Source organism: Diaphorina citri, unplaced genomic scaffold, assembly GCF_000475195.1.
Source record: "Diaphorina citri unplaced genomic scaffold, Diaci psyllid genome assembly version 1.1 scaffold6225, whole genome shotgun sequence".
Lineage (NCBI taxonomy): Eukaryota > Metazoa > Arthropoda > Insecta > Hemiptera > Psyllidae > Diaphorina > Diaphorina citri.
The window spans coordinates 29,457-35,975 of NW_007383601.1; the positions used below are offsets into that span (position 1 = coordinate 29,457).

At 43.6% G+C, this 6,519-nt stretch overlaps 1 pseudogene; it reads right to left on the reverse strand.

Annotated features, from left to right (window-relative positions):
• Positions 1 to 973: 973 nt before the first annotated feature.
• The window catches only part of LOC103521892, a 13,132-nt pseudogene continuing 7,586 nt past the window's right edge, over positions 974 to 6,519 (reverse strand).

A 6,519-nucleotide genomic window follows, 5' to 3' on the forward strand; every position in this document is an offset into this window, starting at 1 on the left:
CGAGTAGACAGGAGGATATGATGGAGCGCCCAAGGTCAAGGCCTTACCAATCGAGTTACATCCAGCAGAGCCTTCACCAAGGTTTGGGTATCTCTGTAGTATCGAAGATTGGTCCTGGGAATCCGGGCGACCACCTATAGCCCCTTAATTCAGGACTGGAATACCCTAAGGCCTTGCTGTCATTCAGCGACTTTTAGTAGCGCGGAGTCGGGCTATGCCCGCCCGAAAATCCAAACTTATGAAATTATAACAGATCATCAAACAATCTAGTGCCCGCCACTCACATTTAGGAAACGTCTGAGCTGAGTGCGTCGGAATAGCCTCAAGACCTTCTGTCCAGTCAGTCTGACAGCTAATGTAGGGCTAAAAGCCAGCACATCTTCGCGGTTATGTGTCTGCAGACGGGGTATGAGTGTGAGACCTCCAGGTCTCATAACGAAGACCTGAAGGCCTGAGGTTCATCGATTTTCATAGGTTTGGTTTTTGTAGTCGGCATCGCGTCCGAGCTTCCCGAGCTACTAAAAAGTCGCACGACTAAGCTTCCATTGTGCGAGCTTGCTCGACTTGGTAAGCTCTGGAATGCCCAGAGTAAAACTGTACCTGTTCGACCCTTATTGTCGCGGTTGGTCTGTTCGATATCTGTTTTCAGAGCAACCATCCGAAGGATTACAGGACGGTTAAGTTCGAAACAAAAATATACGCCCTCCCCTCATCCACCCCTGCCCTCGCTGGTTCGCTGATAGCGTACCGTAATACCCTACCACAATCCAGCGGCCCGCCCTGGCGTACGGAAATACGAACGGATCGGACCAAAGTGTCGCACCCGCGAGTAATCCACGTAAGAGTATTTGAAGGAGTGACGGAAATTTCGCACTCGTACGACAAAAGAGCTCGATGCTGTCGGTCTGTAAAGCGGTTAGGGCGTACGGATTTATATTCTTGTGTTTCAGGGTGCACGTCATTTATGTGAGCTTCAGGTTGCTGCAATCTGTAAAAGCAGGGCGTAACGGATTATAAGAGTGTTTTTATGCGTTGTACAATTCAGGATGTCCTGAATACTGGTTAGGATTGGTCGTTTCGTTGTCAAATATTTGCGATAGGGGGTGAACGGTTTCGTTTGACATGCTAATATTAACTTCCAGGCATGCGAACGCCGCCACGGATAGTAAAAGCGTGAACAAGTGAGCCGTAGAATCTTGACCGCATTACAAACACCCTCGTTGTAAGACCAAAGAGAAAGGCGAGTCCAAGGGTAGCGGAAGAAGTGGTGCAGCGAACACGGGCCACTTGCCAGTAATTCGGATAGAGGTCGAACAGAACGTCTGGGGCAGAAGAGAACAATTGATTACCTAGGTAAGTTTGTTTGATTGTTTTTTTTTTTTTTTTTTTTCTTTCTTTGTTTTTTATCCATCTAAATCCAATGAATTCGAATCCGAATGGTTCTAAAGCTAAACTCCCTAAAAATAAAACCAAGAGACGATCCGAATTCCCATGGATTAAAGGGATGGATTCAAGGGGCACGGTAGTCCAGTGGTAACCGCCTTGCCTCATGCAGAAGGTCCCCGGGTTCGAATTCCCACCATGGACAAAAAAATTTGTACTCGTTTTTCGATTGCAAGATATTTCAACGGTTATTTTCTGGTGTTCTCGTGTTGACTCAGCACCTAAACGGGAAGTATGTGTCTCTTCTCGCCCATCTGAATGAGAGAGCATACTACGGGATGGGCATGCTACGACACAGGCCACAAAGGTCTAATGTAGCTGATTGTTCCATTGCTACGAGGAGGATAAAAACGGCGGTGGACACACTTCATCTTAATAATTAATAAAATAAATAAAAAAGTATCTGGGATTGGATGATTCTGAAAACTGCGCAGTTCACTGGACTCGGATTTTTTTAAAAAAGTTTATTTTTTCTTCTGGATTTTGATAAGATTCAGACAAAATTATTTTAAGAGACTACGCTTATCTTTCAGATCACCTAACCATAAATAAAAAAAAACCCCTAGCCAGCCTAGTTATGGCTAGTTGGTAGTGTCGTCCTGCCGTGTAAGTCGCTCCAACGCTGCAGACGTGGTCTCTCTCTGATTTACGTCGATCCCGCCCGGCCAGACGGATTCGTATCCTGATTGGGATATGAATGTTCTTTCTCTGAGCGACTGGCTTTCTACTATCATGTCTTCCTTCTTCTCGATTTCGGCGATAAGACCATAGCAGTTACAGTTCCCTCTGTCAAACCTCATAAAAGAATCTTCAAAATCACTTAACAATAAAAAAAGAAAACCCTAAGCTACAAACTTCACTTGTTAAAGCTGAAGTTTTAGACCAGAAGGAAACAGCTCTATGTTTAATAATGCTTGTGAGAGAATGGTATAGCGCAAAAATAATAACTTACTAAACACAAGGCTATTCCAGATGGAATTACACACGCCCCATGCACACGCTACCACATAGAAGAAGGCCGCAGCTTCGTCTTCTGCAGGCACCATACCACGAGCACCAAGATGAGACATGCGTGAAACGCAAAGCCACCCACTGGAAAATAAAGAAATGCGTATTATAATATATTTTTTTTTTCCTTTATAAGCGCTTTAACTCTACGGGCAGTGGGTCGTTCGCGCTTTGAAAGTACATAATTAATTATAAATACTGCAAAAATTCGAAAGCTGTATAGGTGAAAATTTATAAATAGGCGACCCTAATAGAAAATTGAGATTATTTTATCAAAGATAATATTTAATCAACCATTCAGAATGCAGCAGTAGGCATCCACAACGAGAACCCGACCGATCCTAAGCCTAGTGGGTTGAGAGTCCGGATGGTTCTTTGTATAAATTTTGATAACATTCTAGCCCAAAAAATTTCAGGCGTATCTAAGAATAAGCAGGCAGAAATGTCCAGGCTCCGTTGTGAACACATTGGTGCGAAGGTCGATGATCTTGACAGGGGTTGAACAAGATAAACCACTGTAGTAATGTACCACTTATAACGTAGAGTCGTTTCACATGTTGTAAAGCATACTTACTCATTAACGTAGAGTCGTTTCACATGTTGTAGAAGCTACTACTCATAACGTAGAGTCGTTTGCACAGATGTTGTAGAAGCAATACTTACTCATAACGTAGAGTCGTTTCGCATGTTGTAGAAGCATACTTACTCATAACGTAGAATCGTTTCACATGTTATGTAGAAGCATACTTACTCATAACGTAGAATCGTTTCACATGTTGTAGAAGCATACTTACTCATAACGTAGAGTCGTTTCACATGTTGTAGAAGCATACTTACTCATAACGTAGAATCGTTTCGAGAGTGACACTCGGTTTTTCGTTTCAGTCTTTTGATGCATTGTTTGTCAGTGCTGTCTTTGTTGCTTTTGTCTATTGGGAACTGTTTGGCACAACTGGATTCTGCTATTTCACAAGTATGTTCCAGGTGTCCTGGCTTAATACTGGGTTTCGCATTTGCTCACTCATAACGTAGAGTCGTTTCACCTGTTGTAGAAGCATACTTACTCATAACGTAGAGTCGTTTCACATGTTGTAGAAGCATACTGAGCGTGAACGCGGCCACAGACTGAAGTACGGACGAGCTTAGTAGTACCATAGGAATATTGACGGTACCAATCACACAAGAGACGTACGACTGAAACACAAACAATGGAATAGTTTAATAATAATAATAACTGCTCGCATAGGACTGAAAACTCCCTTTACTCCAGCAGTAGGCTACTACTATTATTGTGGTCAAATTCTCAAATTGTATTGAGGATAAAATTCAATACCTCGGCTGGGATTGAACCTGCGCCCTCCTGTTTACCAGGCGAGCGCCTTAACCACTACACCACCGAGGCAGTTTTATAACTGGGGGACCAAGGATGTCCTAAACTTTTTAGCCCCCCGTCCGTCAAATAAAATTTCCCCAAAAATAAACGCTTCTCGGCCTTTAGGTTAAGCGGACGTGGCTAAACCTTTAGAGAATTTAGAGTACATAGGATGTATCAAAAAATGAGCTCACTACGTGAAAAGAGCGAGAAATGTGCGGTTACTTACAGGAAAATGCGGTTACTTACTTTTCCTGTAAGTAAATTTAACTGCGGTTACTTACAGGAAACTTGACGACCTACTTTGTGTAAGTCGTTAGTTGTAAAAGTGCATCCTGAATCCCTATTCCTGAAATTAAATTGTTGTGTTATTGAAAGAGTTACTCAATCTCACCTTCATGAAGTCAGAATACATGAAGCCCTGCTCCAATCCGATGAATAGTGACAGCGGTGCCGTCAGTTGTAACTTGGAATCCTTAACAGCCATCTCCACATAACGGAAGTACGTGCTATAGATGGAACATATCCTCAACCGCTTCACACCAGGCGTCTTGAAGTTGAATGAGTTCTTAATCCTATCGATGAAGATGATGGAGAGAATCACACTGATGATGGTGACACCCAGGTAGATGCTGAGCAGCAAACTGTTCGCCTTACAAGGCAACATGGAGTAGGATATGCTGGTGAGGAAATTGTTAACACGATCTATATGTGTTTCGTTCGGGCTGCCAGAGAGTATCTCACTCAAATCACTCGACATGTCGACATGGCCCTCCTCCAGCTCAGGCAGATAGGACCAGATGACCGGACAGTATGCACTGCCACATACCTTCTCCCCAGAGTCCTTGTACTGGAACAGATAGTCTATGTTGTAGTTGTTCAAGTTAGCATGCAACACGACGAATGTAAGAATGCCTCCGAGCATAACACCAATGTCCTGGGATAAGATATACAGCCGGAGTAACTGCTGGAGGATGCAGAACTGAGCAATGAGGAAGTCTTCATTCGCGTTGGATAACACCATGGAGAACTTGTTAGCGAGAGTCACCAGGAATTGAATCTTAGCCTGAGACAGAATCCCAATGAACAGACCAAACATGGAATACGTCACAGCAAGGATGTACACGTTAGGGAAATAGTGGGAACTGATGAAGATGCATACAATGACGTAACACTGAATGAAGCATGACTTGATGCCAAACTTCTGTACATAGAACGGCGCGTAGATGGTGGAGATGGCACCCACGAAGAAGAGAAGTGCAAGGAGAAGACTACCATTGTCTACGTTATGGATTGTTCTGTACATATCCTCATCTGTGCTCAGACTATTAGCTTCCTTCTCATCCTCTGTATGGTTATGGATTGGGTTTGGAAGTCTTTCTACCATCTGCTTGCCTGATACTTGGTTTCTTTTAACTATTTTCATCATTGTCACTGGTCCTCGCTTTCCACCATCAGGTGGTGACTTCTTCACTTTGTTTGTTGATTGTTCATGTGGCAGTTGATGTGTTTGTGATAGTTGTTCAATGGATTCCACCCCATTTGTTTTATGACTTACATTGGTACGAGGTGAACTATTTACATCTGTGGTATTAGATTGACTAAGTTGAGCTTCTAGTTTTGTTATGACTTTGGACTTTATATCACTTTGTGTTTGGTTCTTGTCACTGGCGCTCACCCTTCTCTCATGATTGTTGACATCTTTCTCTTCTATTAGAAGTCCATTATCTTCTCGTGAGCTCCTCAGTGTCTCTTGGTTGACATCGGTCTCATTGTGTGTTTTATATTTCACCTTGAAGTACGTTTCGTTTGTCCTGTACTGTTGCATCCAGTAAGGATACGCTGTGTTCTCTCTACTATGGGTGTCTTGCTCACTATCGCGTTCAGTCTTTGTTTCACGAATATGTTTGATATCTCTCTTGGCTCGTCGTGGTTCATCGGCAAACTGGTAAGCCACTTCGCTTTCCCTCCGGTCCGGGTTTTGCCAGATGCTCTGGTTGTTGATCAGATACACAGGCGGTTCATGACTCCATGGTGTGGCGTCATAGATGTTAAAGTTGGTGTGTCCCACGGCATAACTACCGCCCCAGATACTAAGGGAACTCTGTAGTGTGTACAGAGGTATGAGGGCCGCTGTGATCATCGCGTGACCCAGACAGAGGGCGGTGAAGTTCTTGCAGAGTTTCTTGGAAGAGTACACGGGTCCGATGTTGGGTTGCGTTGAGCGCACCACATTGATGAGGCGTTTGACGGAGGAGGTGCCGATGGTGGACCCCCCGGACGTGGACATGGAGTCACGGTGATGTGTCTTGCTGATGTTGGTCACCAGAGGGTGCTGGATGTGAGGATGATGGCGGTGGTGATGATGGCATGTGGAGCGAGTGGAGAGGGGAGAGAACGCAGACTCCTGGAAACAGAGGAGAATCAAGTAAGCTCTCAGTTTATGACTTTATGTCACAGAAGATCTAACCAGGTCGCAGTGACAAATGGCGCTTATTAAAGCCGATGGCCCTACTTATACCAATACCAAGGTCCAAGTTACTAACTCCACGATTTTTTCATGTACCATAACTAACAAATTCTTTAAAATCCCTCTAAGTACTTGTGAGCTTCTATGGAACATAACTGTCTTCTCATTTTTTTTTCTTGTTTTATTTAATCTAGAACTATCTAACAGTTTATCCAATGACATTTGA